Source organism: Poecilia formosa, unplaced genomic scaffold, assembly GCF_000485575.1.
Source record: "Poecilia formosa unplaced genomic scaffold, Poecilia_formosa-5.1.2 Scaffold82, whole genome shotgun sequence".
NCBI classification, from domain to species: Eukaryota; Metazoa; Chordata; class Actinopteri; order Cyprinodontiformes; family Poeciliidae; genus Poecilia; species Poecilia formosa.
Genome location: NW_006800021.1, coordinates 442,527 through 469,210, shown reverse-complemented (window position 1 = coordinate 469,210; position 26,684 = coordinate 442,527). Strand labels below are relative to the sequence as shown.

The following is a 26,684-nucleotide window of genomic DNA, read 5'->3' as shown; positions in this document are numbered from 1 at the left end:
GGTCGTATTTTGCCCCTGCGCCACCACAGCACCCCACCAGTGGGTATCTTTAACAAAAGGGAAAGATGCAAAAGAAATGAACTGCTAGCATTTAACATAGCAGACACATTCATGTCAGTGCGTTTCCAGCTTCGCGGGCCTTTCCGTAACGTATTCTGTGGATATTTGGTGCATCTTTCATGGCGTGTCTGTGGACTGGATCGACTGAAACAAACATAAAGCAACTGTGAGACGGAGCGATCTCATGAATGAGCAGTTCAGCGAGTAAGTGAGCGACTCATCCGGTTGTTTGGGTAGGCGACTAAACGGACGAGCCAATGTTTGAATGAGTCGGTGATTCATTATTATGGTTGCGCCGTGTTTTTTTCCTCTCTTGGCACCACAGTGACTATTCCTGCAATGTGTTTAATGTTTCTTGACAGTCCAATCATTAGTATAGTGGAGCAGTCGTTGCTGTAACTGGTACAACTGTGGAAGATGATGCTCTGCTCTCAGCCAGCAACCTGACTACTTTAACCCCCCCCAAAAAAAACTCAGTGAACTCTGTTCATGCTCTTCTTCCTGCCCTCACAGCTCCTCGTCTTTTCCGCTGCTCCTGGTTTTGCTCCGGTTGACGGGGAGCCGGCCTCTGGGTCAGACCCCGTGCTCCGCTACCTGACTTCTGCAGCTGTAGTGGTGGAAGTCATCCAGCCGTCCTCACAACGCCTCGGTGATACACGGCACATTTAGATTAGATTTTTAAAACGATTTATTCTCATCAGTTAGCACCGTTTATTACAATTACCAACATCTCCTATGAGCAATACATATATAAATGAGTTCCTCCTCCCACCTCCACTGGCATCAGAGTATAATGATATGAAGTGATGTCTATGTGGCAGCGTCCTGGATTAATGCAGAGCGATTCTGATTGCAGTGTCGGTTGTAAAATCCAGCAGCTAACTAGCTGCCCTCTGTCTTCTCCCCTCAAATCCACTGACACCAGCAGCGCTGCACACTTCCATCTGAGGCGTGTTTTCTTTGAAAGCATCCACTTGTCTTGCTTTTGACAGAAAATCTGCTCATAGCAGGAATTTTCACATATTCTTCCCATCTCGTCTGTTCTTTGCTGGAGTGCACTTCACAGCATGCTGGGTTTGATCTGAAGGAAAACCTGCAAGTGAGAGGATTTATACTAACAGCGAATCAATCACTGTCTCTGATTTTTCTTTTGTTTTTTTTGTTTGCTTTTACCTGCTGATACAGATTTTAAGCTAATCCTTTTGAGAGTGATAAGAAAATATGATGATTCAAAATGCTTTTTTTTTACAGACTTCCTACCATCAGTGATTAATAAATTGAGAGCAGAAACATGTGACACCGTGGGGATAAGAGAGAAGTTCCTGTAAAACAGGGTTTTCACTTATTTTTCAAAAACTACAATTTATTTTTTTTGCCATTTTAGTTTAAACGGGAACTATTATGCAAAATTATCTTATTCTTGCACTTCCAATTCAGCCAAACACTTATAAACCCCCCGTCCCCAAAACAACCCAGCTGTTTTTTGTTGTTGTTTTTTTTTGGCAATAAGTTCTTGTTTTTTGGTCAGAACGTTGGGTCAGCTGGTTTTCCCACTGTGTGTGCTGTACAATGGCTGCTGGACAAAACAAGTCTTTTGTTATTAGCGTTCCATCCAGAAACCATTTGTTGCATCCTTGTTTTGTTATGCTGGAGGCCCCACTGCTGCTTTTCAAAGATGTACAGTTGTACAATTCCGCATCAGTTTGCAGCCGTTTTCACATTCGTGTGTAAACGTTGACTTGGGGGGGCGTGTAATGAACCTGATTTGTAAAGCCCATAGATCTATCCCAACCGGTTCAACAAAGCATAATAGACCACATTGAAGCAGTCATTAGTATTTTATATCAGTGATTAGCTCAGTCTCTGCGTTTATTCTTAGAGAGTGTAGCTCTTTACCTGAACTCCGAGATCTCAGGAGTATTACAAATTCATATTTCCAAACCTGTGTTTTTGAACAACAGAGACTGAGCTTATATTTTTTGTAGCACATTTAGACTTCTTACTCTTGTTCTCCTCAGGATCATTTTAAAAAGCATCTAACAACTATTGTGCGTCCTCAGAGTTTGTTACAAATGCACGATATCGAAATGTGTTCATTTTAAGTCGTCTTAACTGAGTAACTGCATGTAGACCGAAGGGCGTTCTTGTATGCTCACTGGTATGAAACAATGGAAATTTCTATTTTTATTTCATTTTTTGTACCTACTGATCAAGGGGACCAGAACTAGTCAAACATAATAAATGTATATTTCTGCTGCTGGTAATCGGCTGATTTATTTCCTTCTCTTCTCCCTCGCTGTAGAACAACATGCTCTCTGGATCTGTGTGTCCCGTTTTAGTAGATCAGAGTTTTGTGTTTCTAACTCGTTATTTGCGGTTTGTAAGCCCGACATGTGAAAGCAGTGAGAAAAAACTCTATGTTTTGTTTTTACTATACTGAACTTGGCCTGCAAACATGCAGCCAGAACCTCAAACGCAGAGAACCCTGGAACAGCGTGCGGCTCGGTGCTCTGAGAGCCTCACAGCATTATTCTACAGGCACAAGAAATTATGTAAGGCCACCTCAGACGCTTGGCATTCAAAACAAGCAGGCAGGATCCGTTCTTCGGCACGGAGAGTCCACTGTTTTGTTTTTTTCCCCACTCTGCAGCTGCAGGTGTTTGGTGACATTGGCTGACTAATTACAGTCCAGCAGCAGCACCTCTCTCTGGCTTTTCCAGCCATGATGCAGAACAAACAGAAGCTGCCTCTCTCTGCTGTTCTGAATTGGTTTTCCACCCATAGGGGGCAGCTGCGCTCTCTCAATCTCTCCCCACTCTGACAGAGGGAGCAGACCCACACAGAGAGGAAAACACACAACAGGTTACCAAACAGCGCCGTGTGTGTTTCCAGGCAAAATACATTTTTAGTTCTTTTTTTTAACGATGCCAGGTATTTCTCACACAATATTAAACCCAGTAATGCTGAACTCTTCCAATTTGTCCCCCCCTCTCTCTCTCTTTTAATCTCAGTCAGAACCTTTTAAATTGGCTGAGTTCACATTGTAGGTCATTAATCACTGATTACCACGGCAGTAAAAAGAATAAAGGCTGACGAATCATAACCAAGTGGTTCTCCAGCTGTAGTTGTTGTCCAGTGATGCGGTTGACTTGGCAGAAAGACGCATGTAGATGTTTTGGTGAAGCAGACGCAGCGGAGAAGAAAAGGGATGGATGGAGCAGAGGAAGTGCTGGCATGAGATCAGCCCTCACAAGTCTGTGTCTTGGCAGATGCTGGACTGCAATAAACCAAACAATATCACATTAACACCCAAGGTCCAGCTTTAATGGGGCCTGGCTCTGACCGGCAGAAGGAACTCTCTCTCTCTCACACACACACGTTTGTCTGGCTATCTTTGTGGGGACTTTCCATTGACTTCCATTCATTTCTACAGCCTAAACCTTACCTTTACCCTTTTCCTAACCCTAACCATCACATACCTAACCCTAGCCCTAACCAAAACTCAGTTCATACCTTAGCCCTAACTCTGACCCCTCACCCAAAAACTGGGTTTCCCCTTGTGGGGACCAGGCTCCGGTCCCCACAAGGAGCAATTGGTCCCCACAATGTAGTATATGTCAGGAAAATCGTCCCCACTAGGTATTACAAACAAACACACACACACACACACACTCCTGTTAGGATCTTGATGTCTCCCTACTGACTGTTTAATTCTGAGGCTCATGGTTGACTTAAAAAAAAAACGACTCTGCTTTCAACGCCTATTAATTTGAGTTGTGTTATGAATTAATTAGCTTGCGTTTTGTTCTCTGTCCTGCTGAACCTGATGGACACTTTGTGTTATTGATCTGCATAACGCAACTTCATTTCTGTTTCTTTTACGCATAGGGTGGTATTTGTCTCTGAAACCCAGTATAAGGGTTCAAAATGAATCAAATATAAAATATTAATGATGAAACATTAGTATTTTTTTTCTCTCCCCTTTATGTGATTGTTTTTGACGTGACATGAATTTGTTTTCTTCTTCTTTTAGCATCCTTTCTCATCATAGACCCAGTGTATTCTGTGCCTGTGAAATGTATTTGTATTAGTTGGTTATTCAGACTGCTGTGAAAGCTGGATATAGGTCGCATATTGATAAACAAATCAGATTTGGGTCACATTTCCCCGTTGTGTGAACGTGGCTTTCACCTCTACAGTATAGGATTATCAGAGTAGGGAGGACTGAATACTAATGTACCACACTTTTCAGATTTTTTTGGTGAAACATTGAAAAACAGTATTTTTTTTTTTTGTCCTACAGCACTATTATGATATTTTGTGATATTCTGTCACTGAAAATCTCAACAATATTTCTTAGCTTATGAGATATATGTGTGTGTGTGTGTGTGTGCGTGTGTGTGTGTAGCCTATATTTGTACATGTATATTAAGCATAATCAGAGTTTGAGACGTTAAAGTTCACTTTATTTTCAAAACCAACACTGCCAGCTCTTGCCTGTTTGGCTGAGAAGCTAGCTTGTGTGCGCCGCGCAGCTCTCAGGAGTGAAAAAAATAAAAAATAAAACTGGAGACAGAAGTCCAAAGTAGAGGCTGAGAAAAGACGAAAGAAAGTTACCTAAGGAAGGAAAAGTTGAATGTGGAAATGACCATATTGTTAATGTATGTTGTATTTGAACGACTTTAATGTAGTTTGGCCTTCAGTATGTACTGTGTTGGATACGTTTTGAAGGCCACCGCAGTTTAAAGAAGATCCTAGAGGAAACCCTGGCCCACATTCCTCTGTTCATTTCATTGAATTCCCACAGTGTCTACATCTGTAACTGACTGTAGCTGCGAGTGCCAACTCTAACTGATCGGGAGCGGGTGACGGCGGCGACCTTTCTGAATCTCAGCTCTGCTGTTACGGCTCTGAAGTGACGCCGTTTCACAGGTTTTAAGCCAAATGAAAGTCATAAAGTGTCAAGACGCAGAACGGCAAGCTTGTAGGAATCCAGTGACTCACTCAGGGCTTCTTCTTGAGAAAAGAGCGCAGAGTGTCACAACAGCAGGTTGGCAGCAAGTGGGGCATGTAATATGATGTGCGTACCCAGCCGCCTCTATGTTGCGCCTTTCATCCATCCATAGAGCCAGCCCGTACAGTGCTTGATGTGCCTCTTGTCAGTTGAAGCCCTCCATAGCTTAGCTGCCAGCCCATCACAGACATCCACTGACGCCTTTATTTAGGTCTCCACTTCACCTTATCTCCATGGTGTGGATGAAATGCTTGACTCTGCTTTAGCAGCAACAGATCACTTCTACCAACCTTCATTTTTTTTATTTTATTTTTTATTTTTATTCAAACTTCTACACAAGTATCCCAGCCCTGAAACGTGTTGAGTTTGGATGGTTTGGCATTCCAAAAAGTTTGGTAATCTCCTATAGCTACGGCAGATCCAATTAGGAACAGAGGTGTCCAATGCCAATAATTAAAGCCAACTGTCCTGCACATTTTATGTTTGTCTTTCCTCCATAACCCAGATTCAAATGGCTTTATGACATTTTCAGGCTGTTAATAATTTTAGCAAAGGCAACATAATGACTCAGTAATTTAAATCAGCCATATGGAAGCGGTAACGCATCTAAGACATCAGCCGAAGTTGCAACATCTGTTTTCCCTTGCAGACACTTTGTTTTCTGAGCGGAGGTAACTGTCTGCAGGTCTCTTCTTGAAGATTATGAAGTTAGTTTCACACCAAAGACTGAACTAGATGAGCAACTCCAGTCAAAGGTTAGGTTGCCTGTATTGCTCTCGGTGTCGATGCATAAAAGCTGAGAATATTTCTGAGACAATGTCAGCAATAATTCAACTAACCACGAAAATAAGGTGGGTTTGTTGATGAATTTAAATTCATTTCTCAGCTGAAAAGCCTTTGCTACACTGAAATGTTGTTCTGAAACCAATTAGGCTCTGGTCACACAAAGAGTTTAACCAATCTTAAAGCACACTGGGGTTAACCAGATCAAAGTATTGTCCTAATATGTACTTTTTTTTCATTGCAATATTCAGAAATAACATGTTTTTAATGTTATTGTTAAAGCATTAATAAACAGGATCTAAACAAAATTCAGCATTCAGTTTTCTTTTGTCAGCTTCTGTCAATGTGTTGGTGCTTCAGCCAGCATCAAATCCATCATCCATTGTTACCGACCGAGTAAGCTTCGCTATCATGTTGTTAGCCTTCACTGCCATATAAACCATATGTGAGCTAAATGATCCTACAGCTTGAGATTAGCATCTGGTGCATTTTTGAGGTTTTTTATGTCTTTTGCTTCTATCTCTGCTCCAACATGTGGAAGTAGATGACACGCTCACACTTTGGGTTTTGGCCTCCGCCCGTCCTTCTGAGGGCTCAACGCAGATAAGTGTCAGCTTGACGCATTCGATTGGTTGACTGCACTCGTTAGTCGAATTTCCCTCCTTCAGGAAAAGGGGATTTTGTTTTAATCTCTGGCTTGTCAATCACCGCCTTTCATGTGTCACGCTCCAAAAAATTTCCAGTGATCAGCAAGTGTGCAAATAAAGCGCAGCTCCCTGTTCGATAGGAATATTTTCACGGGATGATAGAATTTACATTTGTTTTGGGAATTCGGCGCGCGCCAAGCGCTGGTCTAGGAAATTAAAGCTCCTAACTGTCTGCATGGTTTTATTTTGCAAACTCATTGTGTAGCTGTCAGGAAGGGGGGGAAGAAAATCCCATGCCACATCTGAACTGAGGCTGTTTGATAGCATCGCTGACAGTCAGCCAAAACCTCAGACTGCAAACCACGAGATGTTCTCCTCTGAAATCTGAAGTCTACCCTCTCTACATCTTTAATTTATATCCGACCCGTCCTTAGTCTGTGTTCGTTTCGTGTTTTCCAACCCGTCACCTGCTCAGGCATTGTTTTAGATCATTAGCTTCTGTCTCGTACGTAGCAGGCGCCACTTGCACGTGAAATTAGATGGAGTTTATGCAGCTCATATATAGCCGCGGCACAAAGTGGAAGACGTGATGATGCATTCATTTCTCTGGGTCTTGGGCAGACGCCGTGGCGTAGTTAATGCACTAAATTCATCTTTTTATTGCAGCAGCATAATCCCAAGCTGCTGCAATAAAGTTTGGGATTATGAAACTTTCTTGCATAATAAAGTTTGCAAAATTCAAGGTCTCAAGGAATGAGACCTTGAATTTTAGTATCTTTTTATTCTGTGGGAGGGGAAAGAAATCCAACGCTTGGATGTAATTGTTTTTAACAAAAACCAGAAGTTGAACAATTGTTGGTATCCTCGCTGTCAATTTACTTTGTACAAAATTATTTTGCTGAAAGGATAACTATGGAGCAACATGAGCATCAAATGCATGACTTGTTCTCACATCTGGATCAGTTTCCTGAGAATCAATGAGTGATGAGCAGGAGGAGAGACTCCATCAAGACAGGAAAGAGAGGAAGACGTGATGTTCAATTCACACGTACTGACCCTGATCAGTGTTTATCATTCAATGTTACAAATCCAAGTTTGTAACATTTCATTAATACGATCTGTTAGAAAACAATATATATATTTTTTATCCTAAAACCTTTTATGGTTGAGAAATATTAACAGAAATGAACTGATGATGTCACTAAAATGTCATCAATTTAGAAGTCAGAATATCAGATTTCTCTAAATTAGAAAAATGGATTTGTGCAAAAATAGTCCTAATTCAGTTGGAAAAAACAAACTTCCAAACAATACTTTTTGTAATCCTGTGTCATCATTCAGAAACACCCAAAGATCACCAATTTATAAGTTTATAGGCAGATGTCAACAGGTGTTTAATTTAAAATCTCCTGGCATTTTAAAGGGATTCCAGAGATCAATTTGGAATAGCAACCAGCCCACAGCATCACTCTTGCGTGCTTTTAGAGATATCTTTGTTTCTGGGCCAAACTCATCGTAGTTCGATCAACTTTATTTATTTATTTTTTTTTTACATGTGGATGATATCTATAAACTGGCATGTGGGTAGTTTGTTTCTCTCATCTGGCAGCATGTGGTTCCATTTACAGCCCCAGTGGAGCTTAGTAGCACTCATGTTACATTTGTTATGGTAGGATGGAAAAGGCTATCTTCTTGATATGCCTCAACTGTGAATTTTGATCATGTGCTTATTGTTGTGTAGACTTGGTAAATCATTTGCTACATGATTTCTTTTTTTTTTTTTACTTCTGCATCCCTGCTCAGTGTGTGTGGTGACTAGATAAATGTGGGTTTTGGCAAACGAGTCACTTTTTTGTGTTGCTCTCTCAAAGATCTTCATGTTTTTGTCTTTCCTATTTTGAATACCAAGAGGAATTGATCATTGTGCCATCAGGGGGTTATGGATTACTACTTGCCAAATTCTGAACATTTTGATTAATTTAAAGTAGACCTTTCAAATAAATAAAATAAAGTGGCTCGATTAAGTTTATTTTAGTGGCTCTTACAGGTTCTGGTTAGTATGTCACCAGATATTCTGAACAGTACTGAGGTTTTTCCTTCCAATTTTTCAGAGCAAGTTTGTCCTCAAGTAAAAAACACATTATTTCAAGACTTTTTAGGTGTGTGTTTGTGTGTGCTGGATGATGAGCCTCATTATTCATGGTAGACCCGCCAATTTTTGGGAAAAGTGTGACAGGAACAGGTCTGTCAGCTACTTTTCACAGCTCCACTGATTGGTTGACACAAAGGAAATGCTACACAGGCTGCTGACAGACCAAACCTTTATAGCCACTGAGATGGTTTTTGGTTTTTTTTGTTCTTCTATTCTCTCACACACCTTTTTTTTTGGCCTCTGCAGCTCACTCCCTGTGCTCTGCCACAAAAACAATAAGAACTAAAAATAATGATAAAAAAAGAAGGTATTACTATTTCACTTTATGAACAGGAGCAGCTGGTGGCTGTTTTCACACCTGCTGCAGTACAGAGCTGATATGATTTGGTACGATGTGTTTCGTTTTACCTTTATATAATAGTTTGGCCCAAACTTCCGGCTTCAGCTTTAGAAACCTCTGAGCTGAATACAAATATGCTGCTGCTGCTGCATGGGTGTCTTCCTCTCTCCAGACTCAGATATATAAACGGGTGCAGCGTTGCACCGATACCAGAAAGGCCTGTATGTGCGCTTCTGTAAAAACAAGCAGACGGAAAAGTATGTATATGCTCCTTAATGATATGTTTGTTGTTGTTTTCGCTTATTTTGTTTACAGATGGCAACAAGTCTGTTACATCACTATGAAAGAATGGTGCCGATTTAAGTGTGGACTTTGACTAGGGCACTGTGAAACCGTCATCTCGTTACTTCTTGTTAAAGCCAGTCGGAGGTGGACTTGCTGGTGTACTTTGGATAATTTCCCTGCTTTATAACGAAGTGTGCTTGAGCTTAAGATCACAAACTGATGGCCAGACATTCTCCTTAAGCGTTATCTAGAGAGCTGCACTTATTGTCCAGAAGCAGCAAAGCGGGTCCAGATCATCACGCTACCACCACCATGTTTAACTATAGGTGTTATATTTTGAAAAGGGACCCACACCTTCCACAAAGTTCCCATTTTGCCTCATCAGTCCACAGAATATTTTCCTGAACTTTTTGATCAGTGTTTGTTTTTATTGTTTTCATCTTGGAACTCTCCCATGAAAGCCTTTTAAAAATGTATTTATTTATTTTTTGCCCTGCCTCTTTCGTATTGAAGCGTGACATTGCAGATAAGAATCTGATTTCATTTTGAATTTTCCTTTTTAAATTTGACATGTTAGTGCATGCTCCTTGCTGGAGTGCTTTCTAGTGTTTGTTGCATTAAGTTCACTTGTAAGTAAAAGTGTAAAATATTTTATTTTCTTTCTGTTCTGCAAAGCTCTTTGGATTGCTTCGTGGATGATTTGAATAAACGTTCCTTACCTTCCTGTTGGGTCGTGAACACCGACAGGTCAGTTGTCCGTTAGATGTTGTTCTGGTTCTTCTGTGACCTCCTGACTGAGTCGTTGAGTCGCTCTTGGAATGATTTTGATGGACTGGGCAAAGTTATAAACTTGTATACATTTTTAAGTGTGGACTTTGACTAGGTCTTATTCACATTTGTGAATAAGGGTTGTTATTGGGATTCGTTGGCGTCCCAAAGCCTAAAAAACCTCGCAACCTTTTTCAGTTTGATGTCAGTGATCAGGACGTAGTGATTTTTTTTCAGACAGGTTTTATTGACATGATCTGCTGAGGTCAGTCTCTCAGACCAGGATGCTGCATGTATAATTTTATGGAAAAAATGTGTTCAACCATATCAGTTAGGAGCTATTTTTAAGGTTAAGGAGCTATTTTTCCTTAATGAAGAAAATCGTAATCTTGTACTTACTCATGGTGTCTTTTCCAGACATTAAACGCTGCTTGATCCGACATGAAACGGAAATCAAAAGAAGTCTTCCAGGGAACTGATTTTTTTACTTAAACATAAATAACACAAGCGGTACTAAATTAGCAAAAATATTGAGGAGCTGATCTTCGCTGCGTGGTACCGCCTTATGCATCAGTTAGACATGGTTTCCCATGCGTACTTTTTTGTGAATGCATTATTATTAGCAGCATGAGTGCCACAAACTAGAGGTTATGGCAGGAAACGGATTCCTTGGTGCAACAGATTATTTTTGTTTTCCAGTTAATATAACAGTGCTTCCTTTACCACCTTTTGTCTGTTCAACACATTTTGCAGCAGTTGCTCGACACATTGCTTGAGAACAAACCTGCAACTTCAGACTGTGTGTTCCTATGTTGTACATGAGAGACAGGAAATCCATAATCCTTAGTAGGAGACTTTTGACGCCACATCCAGCTGAAACGTTTTTATCTCCTATATACTGGAAGTGAGACGAGAGGCTGGACTCTGGCTGTGCTTTGAGTTGCACTTTCACATTCAGAGTCGGACTCCTAAAAACAAGGAAATAAAAGAAACTAGTATTATTTTTTTCCCCTTCATGATGGACATTAATATGAGCACAAAATGTAAATGAACAATTTGTGTCTGAAAATTACTCTGGAGACAGTAGGTCAAGAGGTTAAACGATAACACATCTGTATAAAAGCTTTCATAATGTGACGATTGGATCTGCAGAGCACAGAGAATCCTTTTGCTACATGAAAGGTAACAAGGACGTGGGCAGTGTGGGGTAATTTTATTCACACCTAAGTCTGAAGCCTGGATGTGAAAAGAGTTTTTCTTTTTGTTTTTTTTTGCCCCCATTAAGCAAAGAGAAAAATCTACTAAAATACTACCGAAGTAGCTAAAGTTCAGGATGGTTCGAGATGTTTTAATTCTGCTTGTTCCGCCCTGAACTTTTGCACCTCTGATAAACGTCAGTAAGTTATTCACTGAATACATCAGATAGCGCCTTGATTTCCACTGGAGATGCAGGCCTTTGATAACCGCTTCACAATCCAGTTGAGCAAGTAGAGAATGTTTTTAACACAATTTTCTCTCTCTTTGCTCATTTTCGTCTTTCCGTGTAGGAACCACAGCTCTTCACACTCACGCTTGACTGTATGCTGTCAAAACCAAATCAAATCCAGAAACTCCAGAAAAAAATATTGGGATTCAGTTTGTAACGTGGCTGCCTTGCAATCATAAGATTGTAGGTTGGATTACAGCCGCCTCCTGTTGCATGTCGATGCACCTCAGGGCAACAGTTGCCTATTGATTTGTAGGCGACTCGTTGTACACGTATGTGTGTGTGTGTTTGTGGAAATACAATATTGTACGTTAAGTTATATATAAATCAGATTTTCTTCCAAAGAGAACGTCCAAGCCTGGCTAGAATCTCCTAAACGGACAGATGGCTGGGCATCCGTCCCAAAAGGTGAAGAACACAATACCCATAATGCAACATTGGGGTCGGCAGTGTCGTATTCTTTAGTTAATTTTCTTCAGATGAAGCCTTGTATCTTCACACCAACTAACCCAAAGCTGTTAGCTGTGTGCTAGAAAGCAAAAGGTGAAGAGATTGTAGATTTTATTTTCAAGTTAGTAAAAGCTAGTTAGTAACGGTTTACGTCAGGACTGTTGGGTATATTTAGCTTAGACAATGAGCGGAGCTTTAAGTCATTAGACCTCGTGACCCGGTCTGGACAGAGTCCCTCCTGTTTTCTCCCTCTCTGGTGTTTCTGAGCAGCTCTGCCATTGATAAAGAAACCAGGTTGCTTTCTGAATGCCTTCCACATTAAGTCATCCATCAACATCTAGTAATCTCCCATACAAACGTCTGCAGCTGAGCTGTACATTAACCAGGAGCCGCTAACGCCGGAAAGAATCACATGTAGCACTTTGAGCATTTCTGCGACGAGATGTAGGAAAAAAAAAGAAGCTTAATTTGAAATAGATTTGATTTTCATTCAAACCTGGTCAGCTGACTTTTAGCTTTATTCGCTCAGTGGGGGTTCATGGTATTGATCTGACATGAAGTAAATAAAGGGGGCAGCAGGGATTTTAAGTAGCCATTATTACACCGCAAATGTTCACATTTCAGGTATGTAGTATATTTTTCAACAATTTTGTTGCTTTTAATGGCTAAATTAATGATTCGATTATGAAAATATATTCTACAGTGACGTCAAGTAGTGTTTCCCCATCCTCATTTTCTATTTTTTTTATGTATATGTGTCACACTTCAGTGTTTCTGAACATCAAACATATTTAAATATTACCCAGTCAACAAAATACAGTTTTTAAATAAGTATTTATCATTAATGGATTTTAAAAAAAATAAAAAATCCAAACCTACTGTGCAAGATCCTGTGTGAAAAAGTAATTGACCCTAATACATTTGATCCAGACCATAATGCATTCCCATTTCTGTTCAGTTTTATTTTATAATCTAAAATCCAGCTTGTGATGTTCTTCCATAATCTGGCTGTAAAGCAGATTTTATGGCATATTTGGTTTATTAAAAAAAATAAAAAAATAAAAAAAATAAGGCAGAGTAAAATGTGCTAAAAATGATGAATTTGAAGAGTGATTTTGATTTCGAAGAGTGACAAAAACCTTGTCTGTCAAAAGAAATGTTTAATATTTAACATAGATCTAATGCTCCATCCTTAAGTTTCCCACATTCTAACACACGGTCCATTAGTGTTGCAGCAGCGAACCCACCATGTTGTCTTACCTGTAGGGGCTTGAAAACTTGAAGACTGATGAGTGTTCACATGCTCTCTGTGTTTTACATGTACAGGTTTCAGGATCTGCTGCAGCGTTTCACTCCACCAACCTGGATTCTGTTATAATACGGTGTAGATTTTTTCCCCGTGACCAGCGGGGGCTGATCGGATTTTTCTGCTTGGTTGCGTTTGAGTTGCTCATCAGACTGTGAATGAGGCCCCGAGTAGAGGCTGCGTGTCGGGAACGTGGAGGAGGCTCTATGGGGAGAGAGGGTGGAAGAGCAAATTGCTTTTTAATTGATCGTCCTCCCCTTTAAAATCCACTCTCAGCACCTAGTAGTCTGCTTCTCTTTCTGCTTCCAGGCCTGTACGCGTGTTTCCTGTGTGTGAGAGGGCAGCCGATAGATGACCTGCACCCAGTGATGCCATCATCACATTTTCTACTCCTGACTCGCAGCTTTTGTGCGTTGTAGGATTCCCATTACAACCACAGAATTAGAAACAGGAGATGTTTGTAACGCTTTTTTTTCTTCTAAAGAACGCAGTGAAATGTGAGCTTCCCAAACTGTTCCTCAGACAACAAAAGAGGCAAAAAAAACAAAACAAAACAAAAAAAACACACCCAGATTTAAACACTACAGGCTTACTGTGTAACGTGATCGCTTTCTGAGCTCCATCTCCTTCTATCTGTTTTATCACATGCAACCCGAGCTCTAAAACCTGTGAAATATTAATCGGTCTGCTGCTGGCAGAGGCTGCCGGATGTGATTCCTGAGCTGCATTGATTTCTTAATAATGCGCCTCTTGGGACATTTGAAAGTAGGCTTGTTTTTGCGTGACTAAAGGTAGGCATGGAGATGTAGCAGTCCAGATGAGAGCTGGGTTATACCGAGGGAACCTGATGCTGACTGAGGAAGAGAAAGTTGAACGGGATCCCAAAGTACATTCGAGTGTTACTGCTTCGTTCAAACTTGGCAAAAATAATAAAAAAGGACACCAAAATTAATATTTGATGTAATATTCTGGTGAAAGAGCTGGACAAAAACTTGGACGACTTGTTGGACTTATTGGTGTGAATGCACCAAACGCGTTTCGTGCGTCGGGTTTGAGGGCCTTCGCGTTTCGAAGCATTGAGCGTTTTGAGCGTTTAGCACGTCCGATAAATAGGCCGGCAACAGAAAACGACACCCAGAGCGGTTCTGACACACCCTCGACACACCTCCACACAGTCTTTGGATGTAAACAGACACGTTTTTGATGCGTGTGACGCATTTGATGTGAACGCACAGTTACTGTAGGAGTTGTAAACGCACCAGTGTGGCAAGTGGGGAAAATATGAAAAGCTGCTAATGTAGAAATGATCTAAAAGTGGTGACATTACCTATAAGGATCGGAGATTTATATAAATACCCTAGAGTGATCAATTAGGTTTTTTTTTTTCAAAGTGTACAAACGTATTCAGTTTACATTTAGTTAATATTCTAGAGTGCAACAATCAGGTGGAACAATAGCAGAGATGGTCGGGGCGCTTGAGGAGCTCAGAGTGCGGAGCGATAAGGGGGAGAGGCAGAGCTCCATCACCTGCTTATCTGCAGGGCATGCTTCGTCTCTGTCAGTCTGTCAGTCTGTCACCGTCTCGTTTATTTTTTTTCCCCTTTTACTCCGTGTGTGCAAGCCAAAGGTGCAGCAGCGGCCATCTTGCTCAGTGCAGCGGCACACCGAGACAGTCGGTGTTGATTGTAAATTATAAATCTGATAGGATGCGGTCGATGCACTCAACCTCTGACATGCTGGCGCGTCGTCCTGACCACAGTGGGAGTCGATGTGTTGATGCCATGAGTAATGCAACCCGTCTGCGCTGCAGGGCCGGATGTTTGGCAGATTCAGTCTGCACAGTTAAAGTAAAAGACACTTTGAAACATTTCCTCCATGTCACGATCCAACGGCCTTTGGGATTATTTTTTGTCTGAATACTTTGTTTTTTCTTTTTAGGTCCAGTAATTTGAATAATTTCTGTATTTGTTGATATTTAGCTTTGTTTAATTAGTCTTTGCTTGTATTTGTAATTATCCTGCGCTCCTGTTGTCTCCCCAGCTCCATTGTCTTCTCCCCGCTCGACTGCCATTCAATCTGTTGATTGCACTCAACTGGTTTTCATGTCACAATTAGACCTAAAAATATCAAAGCTCCCTGGTTTCTTTAGGTTTAGATTTCTGTTCGGATGTTTTCTTTTTCCTGTTTTTTTTCTCTCTTTTTTTTCTGTTATTAAATCCATCGACAGCCTTCATCATCGGCACTCCTCCTCCAATTGATTTCTCGTTTATCCTCAGTCTGTCAGAAATTAGAAAACTGAGACGTCTTCTCTCGTCCTACCGCTGATGTTTGAATATAGATGGAAACTGAAAACCTTTAATAGCTTTTTACCAAATAAAATATTAATTTCCCATTGCATGCATAAAGCACATACTTTATTCATTAGGACATCTGTTGTAGTTTTAACATTTATTCCTTTTGCTTGTTACAACAAATAAGAAAATCAATGTTTTTAAAGATGCTTTTGTTTTTGCAGGACCAGCAGCTCAAAAAAGGTCGTGACCCTGCTTCGGACGGATGTCAACCGGCTCTGAGATTTGCATGGGTCGTTCTCATCAACCAAAGGTAAGATCATCCTTTTGTTAAACGTCTCAAGTCATTGGTTTAGGGAGGTAAAATGACGCTGAAAAATGAAAACATTCACAGGACTGAATGACTGATGACCTGCTTGGGTTCTGGCTGTATGAAACTGGGTTCTTATGGCTGTGACTCTGGGTCGGGTGGGAGACTTTTAGCTTCAGATAGGAAATGTTGGGATTTTGTTTCATTAGTTACTTGTCATTCAATGATTTCATCAAGAAAAATTACTAAGATTGACAGTTTTGTTACTCTGAACTGTAAAAAAGTCACTTTTTCTTCCTTTAAATAGTTTGTAATATCATCACTACTTCCTACTTATGTAAAGTTGTGAACTGAAAATAGTCCTCATTCATCATTTATCCATTCTTTATTAGTCTAAGGTGAGAAGTAGTGAGCCTGGTTAGCATTTCAGCAAACCACTGACAGAGCAAACCAAAAAGTTGTGTAATTGGAAATTCTTAGAAACCCGAATTAAATTTCCTATATTTCAAAAAACCTATTTGGTTAGTTAAGCAGATTTGTAACATGCTCCAAAGCTTAAGGAGTCATTTTTGAAATGTAGATACATTTATAGAAAAATAACTACTGATGTTTAAAAAAAAAAAAAAAAAAAAACTACCACCAAAGAGAAGAAAGGCCAATCATATAAACTGTTCATTTAAAAGCTTGTTTAAAAAACTAAATTTAAAAAAACACAAGAGTTGATGTTGGTTTTTTGGTCACAGATCATAAAATATAATACTTCATTCATGTACTTTTGTTTTTATGCTGTCGTGCTTCCATGCCTTCCCATGCATTCCACTCTTTTCTAATCTCTTTTCACAGCTCGATCTGGGATTTCTCCCGTTGACTTGGATTCCCTCTGATAGTTTCAACAGGGCCAATCAGAGAACAGAAGTAGCTGTTCAGACCTTTGTATAAAACAAAGGGTAGAACAAGGGGGTGTTTTTTTTTTTTTTACCAGGCTACTTTTAACAAAAAATTCTTGCATTCTAATGTAAAATTTGATATTTTTGGGGGTGACTTTGGGGCATTTTTTGCTGCGATTTACAGCATCCTCCATAACCATTGGCCTCTCTGGTTAAGATATACAGAAAGCCTAGAATTCTTCTTTTATTTATCGGGGCTGCTAATAAATGTGGTTTGTCATTTATGTGTCAGTTTTCAGGAGTGAAAACTCAATTGATTACAGCAGGTAATCTGTCTTCTGACAGTAAGTGAGACTAAAACAACAGATTGCTGTGCATTAGACGGTCTCTGTTACATCCTGTCCACACGTCTTGTCTTTATGTGAGCGCTGCGTTTCTAAAGCTGTTCTTTTGGTTCCCCTTCCTTTCACTGTTTTCCAAATTACGGATGTTCTTGTTTTAGGGAAGTGGGATAAAGAGTCTCTCCTACCTGACAAACAGTTCAGACTCTCATGCTGGTTGCCAGGGAGTCATTCACTGAAGTTGCACCTATTTATAGACGTCAAATAAAAAGTAAGGGGGGAAGAAAAGAAGAATGGACAACCTTTTCTATCCCTTGACTCAATGTCTCTCTTTAGCCACTGATTTACTGAACTCCGACTAACAGTGGTTTGTTCTTCATTTTCTGCCAGGGTTAATCTCATTCCTGACAGTTAAAACAAATCATTCCCAAGATTTGGCACCAAGAGAAGACTCGACCGAACTCCAAACCGTGTCGGTTTTAGCTTGGTGCTTTGTGTTAAACAGAACTGAAGCCTCTGTGTTGGATTTTCTCGGAGGAGCAGTAGATCAGCGGCTCTGCATCCCGTCACCTCAAATCAGGATTTACATCCTAGCCTCAGATCAGACACACATTTTAAAACCTGACAAGATTTAAAGACTTGCAAAAATAAAAAATTGGCACAGACGGATTGATGTGAAGCAGCACTAGCATCGGATATGAAGCTACTTTTAACTGGTTGGTCATTGGTACTGAATTAATGGTTGGTTCATTTCTTCCTTTTCTCGACAGAATGCACCTCTCATCTGCACAACATTTTTGTTTGTTTTGGCACCCCAAGCTTCATGTTTTGTCTCCTGAAAGCTACAAAATCCTTATTTTTGTGGTTGCTTTAGACTGGAGCAAGTTGCCAACTGATGGCCAAGTGTTTCAGGCAGGTTTGGCCCTGATTTGACCTGCCAGGCTATGCTACAAAACAACTTATCTATCAGCAAAATACTAGAAACACATGCATTTATGAATTTATCGTTGAATATAGGCATAATCCCATTGTATCCTTAGTCTTTTTTTTTCCTTAATCAAAATGTCCTCAGCAATCCTCCTTAGTTTTTGATTCATGGTCTCTAGGTTTTAGATGAAGGAAAGTAAAAATAATAATTACCCACAAACATTGTTTTCCAGCAGAATTTGAGTGGATTGCAACACAGCTGCTCAACACCCGCATCCAAGCAGGCGAAGTTGCACCGCTGACTGCAGTGTGACGCACTTGGCAGCGCTTAACTGCACAAAGATTCCACAAGTGGCCATTACTTACTAGAAGCGGGGGAGATGACCCACTGTGTGTATGAGAAAGAAGTTGCTTTGAAATAAGGTTTTACTGTTTTAAAAGTTTCTCTCTTCACCATCTCAATCTTAGCGATTAGCTGGATTAGCATTACAGCTGTAAACATGAGTTTTGTGTGTGTGTTTTTTTTTTTTTTAACTGGTGAAAATAGACCTTCAATTTAACTTTGAGTTTTCTAAAAGGCAGACGATGCGTCCAACTTGTTTCATGATAGACAGAGGATGGAAAGAATTAAGATTCAGACTTCCTGTTGTCGGTTTGGGGTCGATCTGTCATTTGACTAGTTCGACGAAACAACTCCTGGGCTGGTTGTAGAAATTGTTAGCTCCTTTTTACACCTATATTTTTTTTTAATCAGCTCACTTGTCATTAAAAGAGCTGACTTCAACTCTTTAGAACACACTAATGTTGTTGTGGTCAGTGCAGCACGGAAATGCTTGGGTGTGGTGCTTTCACTGTACAAAAAAAAAAGATCAATAACTAGAAGATTTATGGAGCGTCTCCAGTAGAGCTGCTCAATATTTAAAAAAAAAATTAAGATGTGAAATTAATGAGTACAATAATGGATAAATCTATAATTTCCTCTCTGCTTATTTTGATCTACTTCCTCCTCTCTCTGTGACCTTTAGCATGTTGGATGCTCTCCTGTGTAAGGTGTATCTACTCATAAACATACAAAATGGTTTAACTTCTGATGTTTGATCGTAATAAGATTTAAAAGTTTTTTTCTTGCATATGCTGACTTTGACCTTTCTGTGTAACACTTAATAGGAGACCGCATTTTTGCCTGCTCAGAATTCCTGTTTTAGGGCCATAAGCTTCAAATTGTGACACAGAGTAAAATGCGGTGCAGTGGGAGGTTAAGTGCGCCCACGAAGTGGGAGAACAGTTATCCGTCCGCAAGCCTTCCCTCTAATATCAAGGTCGGCTTGTTCTTAACTCTTTAGCTCTCCAAAATGTCATCGGTTTAATTAATTCTCTGAAGCCTCTCTTAGGAAAGACCCTTTTAATAGTAAGAGAATGCCTATTAATCTACTGGCAAGGGGCCTATTATGGTTGACGGTCACCGTGTGAGCGTACAGTGTGAGAACTAATTTGACCTCAAGGTCTGAGCCGGGGGATTTCAACTCGCTCGGGTTTCATGTAACTGAAAATGGGAAACGAAGAGGCCACCTTGCTCAGTGGGAGAATAATGTTTCTGTGCCGAACTTAAATGCTCAAGAGCGCTAAAACAATTTTTAACGTCAGGCTAAGATGATGACGTTAGAAAGTGGTATTACGAAGTGGAAAAGACAGAAATTGTGAGGGGGAAATATGTAACATGCGTGGAGGAAATGAAGTTACATTGTGAGCAAAGGAAGAATAACAAGCATTTTCAGTGGGAAATAATGCAAACATGTTGCTGTGAATTGGAGCACGTTGCGTTTGTGAAGTCCAAAGAACCTCCTCATGCTGGTTCAGAAAACCTGCAGAGAGCCGTTGATGGCATCACCTGCCCTGCAGCAACACCGAAGTCATCCCTGTGAAAACTGATTAGTAATGGCCGGAGGTACACAGCAGGCGGTCTCTGCTGTTCAACCACGCGAATAAAGGCATTTATAATGAAATTAAGTGTGAAAAATAAAAAGGTGCCACATCGGTGTCTAATATGAAGCCTAATCCGTCCCATTCAATCTGATTTCTTCAGACTGTTGTTCCCTTCGAGATCTATTCTCTTTTTAGCTTTTTTTATTATTATTATTTTTTTTTTGGTCACAATTAAATGTTTCAGATCATAACGGGAATAAAAAAAAAATCCAAAATGCAGATTTTAAACGATTGTTTGATATTTAGATCAACAGGAAAGCACTGCCCGAACCGACGTGACTATGTGAAAATATGATAGCCTAGCTTGTTAAATCATGTTATGTACCTTAAGTTTTAATTCAGTTTTACCTGCCACATGCAGACGTGCAGCATCAACAGACCCTGTCTGAAAACAAGACGTAGTTTGAAAAATTAACGTGCCATACTCTGATACTCTGATCCAATGAAATTTTAAGAAAACGTGAAATGTATGAATTGTTTTGACAAAGAAGAGTTGGGCCAAAATTCCTCTAAAGTGACATAAAAAGTTCATTTTGATCGCAATTATTGGCGCTAAGAATAGCCCAACTAGCTATTAGCTTTTGGGAGCAATTGTTGTTTTTTTTGTCTGTTATCAAAATTTATTTGATTTAAAACACTAAAATGTGAGGAAAAAGACTTATTTCCCTACTTATTTAGTGGCAGATCAGCTCTGCCATGTGACTCTTCTAAATCTAAATGATTGTGTTTGAAAAAATGTTGGGACAACTTTCTCATAAGTTTTGAATGTACGGAGGGAGAGATTCTTGGCAGGAGTTTTCCATATATACAGACACGCTGCTATGATCCCAACGGTTTTTAGAGAAACCAGAGTCGGTCACTTAAGATGTATAAAAACCTTTCTCTTTTTTTTTCAAACAATATGGTGTTTGAAAAATGATTACTTCATGAAGAGAATTTTAAGCCCAAATGAAATGCAAGTCATTCTGCCTGAGGGCCCAGTGATTATTACAGCCGTTGGTTTTCTTCAGAAAGTAAACAAATACTGTTTATCATTCATTTCTTTTACTTATTTAGTGGCAGAAAAAGCCTGAAGGTACCGTTTATAATTGCATGCATTGAACACATTTTACTGAACTTTATTAAGTTAATGTAAACTGAGAGAGGGGGAGGTTTTTTTTTCTTCCACTCACTCTGTCAATGTGAATTGGATAAGACGGAGAACGAAATGGGCTTTCGGCTCCAGTCCTCAGGCGAACGTGCGATCATTTTAGGAAATTACATGTTGCAATGACAAAGTCTTCACATCCACATTGAATTCATTAATGAGTCCAACCTTTCATGTAATGTACCTCTTCCAGCATTTCATCCTAGGAAAGCACCTTACAGGGGAAAATGTGGCTTTTCAGGCTCCTTAGAAGATTCCATGAAGTGTGGAGCTGGAGGCGCGGTGGGAGTAAAAGCTTATGTTTGCAGAGTCCAGACATGACTGACTGAGGTTGGTGGAAAGCTTATATTTACACCGACAGTTTTCATACTGCAGCAGCACAATGACCCCAATGTAACACAAAACATCAAAACAAAGCAGCTATGTGTGGTAAAATCTCCCATGTGCAAATAAAACGCATAACTGTGTAGCTGTAATTTAAACCTGTGCAGCAACGTGGCTGGACATGTTTAAATTTTAATTGAAACAGAAATAAAAAAATTCTGCTTAATTTTATTTAAACATAAATTCCGATTTCTGTTTAGATGAATTTCTGTCAACCATTTCTCACGTGCTTCACACACGCTGATCGCTGCGTTTGTCACAAACATAATTAGCTCGCTGGCACAGAGCTCCCCATGTGCAGTTCAATCATGCCCTTTGCTGTGTTGCGTTTAGAGTATGCGTTTGGATGCGCCGCGGTGCTGCAGCGGAGAGCGGCATCGGCAGAGAGTCGGCGAGCGTGACTAATCCAGGGATCTCCTGCTCGGTGTGTACGGTTGGACGTCCTTCACGCCTCGCCCCTCGCTGAACGAGAGCGCGGCCTCACACGACGACGGAGCGGCGGGGAGGTTTTGTTGCCGCTCTGTGCGTCGCAAACAAACGTTGAGCAGTTTTACCTTTTCATCTGCAGACGCTGCAGGCCGATGCTGTCTTTGGCTCCTTTAGTTCACTCCGGACTGACCACTGTTGAACTCTTGTTTAAATTTGCTTCCTGGGTGCAGTGTTTTTGCCTCCACCAGCACTGCTGATTGGAGAAAAATTGTTTATTTTATGTGTTTCAAGTTGTTCCTTTGAGAGCAGAAAGTCACCAACTGGAAATGTGTGCGGGTAGAGCAACACAAATCCTAAGGGGAAAATGAAGAAGCTGAACTTTTTCTTCAGAAGTACTAATCTGAAAATGTGTACATATTCACACCGCTTTACTTTGATTCCCCGAAATAAAATCTGGTGTGAGGAACACCTTAAAGGGGCAGTATTGTGTGTATTCCAGTCACAACGTGCCATTTTATAGCACAATCAAGTACCTAGATTACATTCAGTTGTTATTAAAATGCTGTACACACGAAACATAACTTAAAAGAAATTTGAATTCAAATTTAACATCTTGAAATTGGGTTTCCGTCTCTTTAAGAAGCTCCTGCTCTTTCCGACATTGTTGGATGTCATCGCAACAGTGTTTCTCATTGTGCCGTTTACAGCCATTCTTAGGACTGTCGGATGGAGAAGTATTTCTTATTTTAGGCCCAGTAGATGTACAGCTCCATCAGGTGTTCGCTAATTTCTTCTGGCTAGTCTGAAGGAGCTGTGTGTGAGAGACACGAGTAGTAGTTGCACACTCCTCAAGTCTGACCATTAAACAAAAAAAAGCCCAGTTTTGTATTTTGCCCACCCTGAACATACCACCCCTATTGTGAAAACATGGCGGTGGCAGCATCATAATGTGGGAATGCTTTTCTTCACAGGAGAGAGGGAGGATCTGCAGCTGTTACTGCAGTTCTACAAATGATTCTGTTTAGGAAGACGAATAGAAATGTGTGCCACACTTTGTCCATGTCTATCACACAAAGAGCCTTTAAACTAGTTTAAACTGTAACATGGCGAAAGAAGTCAAGGTCAAAGACCATGAATACTTTTCCAAGGCGTTCTGTCCACACCACCTCCGTTAGATTCATCATTCCAGTCTTTGACCTTTTTGACTATGCAGCCTTCACTTTAAATGAATTCTCCATCACAGCCACGGCCCTTCAGAGACCTTAATTCAGCTTTAATATGGCAGTTTTCATTTCGCCCGTTAGAAGGAAAATGACAAAACTGATGAACAAGAACACTGACCAAAAGCCTCGTCTGTTCAAACTCCAAAGCAGGGAAATTGGAAGTGCCTCTTTGTTAATGGGATTGCTTTGTTCTTTTCCAGCTCCAGGGAAGAGGGCGCTCTTGGCTGATTGACTCTCAGCCGTCTTGTACTTGTCCGTGTTTTTTTTTTAATTTTGACATTAACAGTCGCAGAAACTTCCATCAAGCTGAATACTTTCTACTTTTCCTTTTTTTTTTTTTTCCACAACTGTTTCCGGAGTCAGTTTAACTAGACACACAGACAAACCCAAAATGAAAAAATTAGCAAAAACCTACAGACTCAGGTTTTTGTCAGAATATCACACAAACTGAATATATATATATTTTTTTAACTGTTTGGAAAAATGCTTGTAATGATGTACACCAATTGTGGAAATGTACCTTCCAGACTATCATTGTAGTTACTGCTTGCATCGCCGCCATTGGTCATGCTTGTCCTTTGCCAGTTGGTGGCGTTGTTTCTCAGGAGCTTCTCTCCGTCTCTTCCGTATAAGGTGACAAAGCAAGACTGGTCAGTCAGATAAGAGACTGTAGCCTCCTTAAGTTCAGAAGTGTTTTGACCTGTTGTGACTACAGCTGAGACGTCTTGCTCCTTGACTATTTCAGGACCAAACACTCACAGATTTCCGCGTGCATTCCACCAGGGTTCTGCGCTCCGTCAAAGGCGGTAATGTTGAGGCCCACTGAGTGACAGAAGCAGGAATGTCTAGAGGCTGGTAATCTGTTTTCTGATGGCTTCAGTCTGAGATCCATCAGTGAACCCTGTGCTCCTATGGTTCACCATCTGAATCTGGATAGAGGAAAAACCACAGAGCCAAACTAACTGAAGCAGCTTTCACGCAAAAGTCGTGTATGTACATACCACTAATGCCTGTCGATGCATATTCAGCGCTTACTATATGTAATTAAAGGGACAGAACCTTTGAAATGGGATTCTGTCACAAGTTATGCAGCAGGTGACTTCCTTGTTGGTGTGATTGCTTCAAGTCTGGGTTTAGATTCAATCACTTTGTCTGAGAAGGATTAAGATCAAAACAAAGTTCAGTGTGAAAAACATTGTTGGTGTTTTTTTTTGCTTATTTTATTTTATGAATCTTTAAGGGTTTTTTTCACCATGGATTGTGAAATTGCTCACTGATCAGTTGACTGTTTATATGGAAAACAAAGGAATGAGTCAGTGGGTCACCATTGATCTGCCAAAGCAGCTCATGTAATGAGCAGACGTGCTGTAGAAGTTAAAGTGAATGCTATTTTATTAACTTCAACCCTTTCAGAGAATTACTCTGATCCCTTCTTAGTACATGTTTCCCTCAGGAATATTATTGGTGGAACACCTCTCCTGAAATCTGTTAGATGTAAATAATTATCTCAAGAAATAGATCGAAAGAAAACGTAGCAAAGGCTTTGAAGATATTTGTACCAAACACCAAAACTATTTTTACACCAGTTTTATTTTAAGATGCTAGAATCCTCTTTGGTCTTTTATTCCCCCCAGTCTAGCCTTTAGTTAGTTCATCTTATATAATGAACTAGTTAGCTGCTGCAAGTAAGAGATTATTTTTCCATCTTGTTTTCTCATTACCTCACTTCAAAATGTGAAAACAAAAACTTGACAATTGTGAGAAAATCTTGGATCCTTATTTCTAAATGTATAATTCCTGACTTGTCTGTCAGGTATTTCTGCAAGAAATGATAAAATCCATAATTTTGTAAATATTAAATCTACAATGTGGTTTGTAATTAAGTGCTTTTAACTGACAGGGGATTCTATATCCAGACTGGGAGGAGATGGTCTGAAACTGGTTCCCTACGCTACCTTTTGATGATTTGCTCTTTAAGGAATATATGCCTCAGGAAAAACACAAATCTAGTTCCATACACACTGTTATTCTTATGCTTGTTGTCTTGCCCAGCTCAGCGAACATCCTGTTATTTCATGTAAAGGTGTTGCTGGTTTCAAAGTGTCACCAAAAGTACTTTTTGAGTCATTCTTAATGGTCTTTGTCCTGCTTTCTTGTTTTCTTCTCTTCTTTTTTTTTATATAAAAATAGGCCTTGAAGTCAAATTATTAGCATCTAATCACTTCATACTAACATTTCTACATACATTTTTACAAATATATACCTACATATTCTGAGCAATGGGTTTCTAAATGAGCTACTTACTTGCATGCTGTGGGAATGTGAGCGTTATGAGGATGCAAGCAGCCAAAGTCTCCAGTTCTGCAAAAGCCGCCGCGCTGGAATGTTAATTGGGATGCCTCGCCTTCCTCGCCGATAAGGCGCAAGGCTACGTTCAAAACAAACCAGAGATTGGGACGTCCCACCGCCTCAGCCTCGGAGACGGGTGGGAGGAAGTTGGTGATTGTCTCTCTCTCTCTCTCTCCTTGGCTCTCTCCCATGCAACTCCGCACCCCGTGGCCTCCGCGCAAATAGAAAAACAGAAATATTACAGAGCGGGGAGGTGGTTCACAGGAAGACTCAAAGCGTGTGTATTATTAAGACTGGGGCGCCAAGGTTTTGAAGTTATGCTAATGAGGATCCTTTTCGGGCCTACAAATCTAACAGCGATTTGAATAATTTCTCTGCCCGTCCTTTCTCTCCTCTCCCTCTCCCGCCCCCCGTCGCTCGATTCTGCCTCTTTGTTCCATCTTTTTCTTTTCTTTTTTTTCCCTCTTCCATCCTGTTAGAGTCACGCATTTAAGGACGCCAGCCTTGGCATGGAGCTCAGCACATGCTAGTTGAAGGAGGTGATGGCAGATTAGAGGAGCGGCTACAAAAAAGCTCAAACCTCCGACAGGAGACGTCCCCTCCCACGTATCACCTATAATGAAGTGCTTATTTTGTGTTAACCTCGTCCTGACATGCATCTGATTGAGTCTAGAACACAGGAAGTCTTGTGGGATGATGTCTAACACACAAAGCCTTACAGTCAGCCGTACTTGGAGTGAAGTTTACCATTTATAGTGGAATAATATTTGAATGGACGACCTGAAAGCGGTCGACATGTTCAAACATCCAAGAGTCGTCTGCAGAAAAGTGGAATTTTGTGTTTATTAACACCTAAACTGGTTTCCAAAGAACTCTAAAGAAAATTCAGCGTATTAATTTGACATAATTTGCACACAGGAGCAGCTTTTCTTTACAAATCTTTCTAGCTTTAGCAGCACTATGATCATTTATTTCTATGCCATTTTATTCCATCTGCTCCCAGAGGCAGAATGCAGTGAACTGCAATAACAAAAGTAACAGCCACGGTTGGACCGCAGCGTTCGCAGCACCGGGAAGCGCTCTCATATTAGATTTGGCGAGCTGTACAAGTAATTATTGAGC

At 40.4% G+C, this 26,684-nt stretch overlaps 1 protein-coding gene across 1 annotated transcript in view; it reads left to right on the top strand.

Moving 5' to 3' along the window:
- arvcfb (ARVCF delta catenin family member b) overlaps positions 1-26,684 on the top strand; it is a 258,356-nt gene that overhangs the window by 30,654 nt on the left and 201,018 nt on the right. Inside the window, exon 2 of the mRNA XM_016673815.1 lies at positions 15,807-15,895. The gene's annotated coding sequence lies outside the window, so the exon portion shown is untranslated. The remainder of the gene's footprint in view (positions 1-15,806; positions 15,896-26,684) is intronic.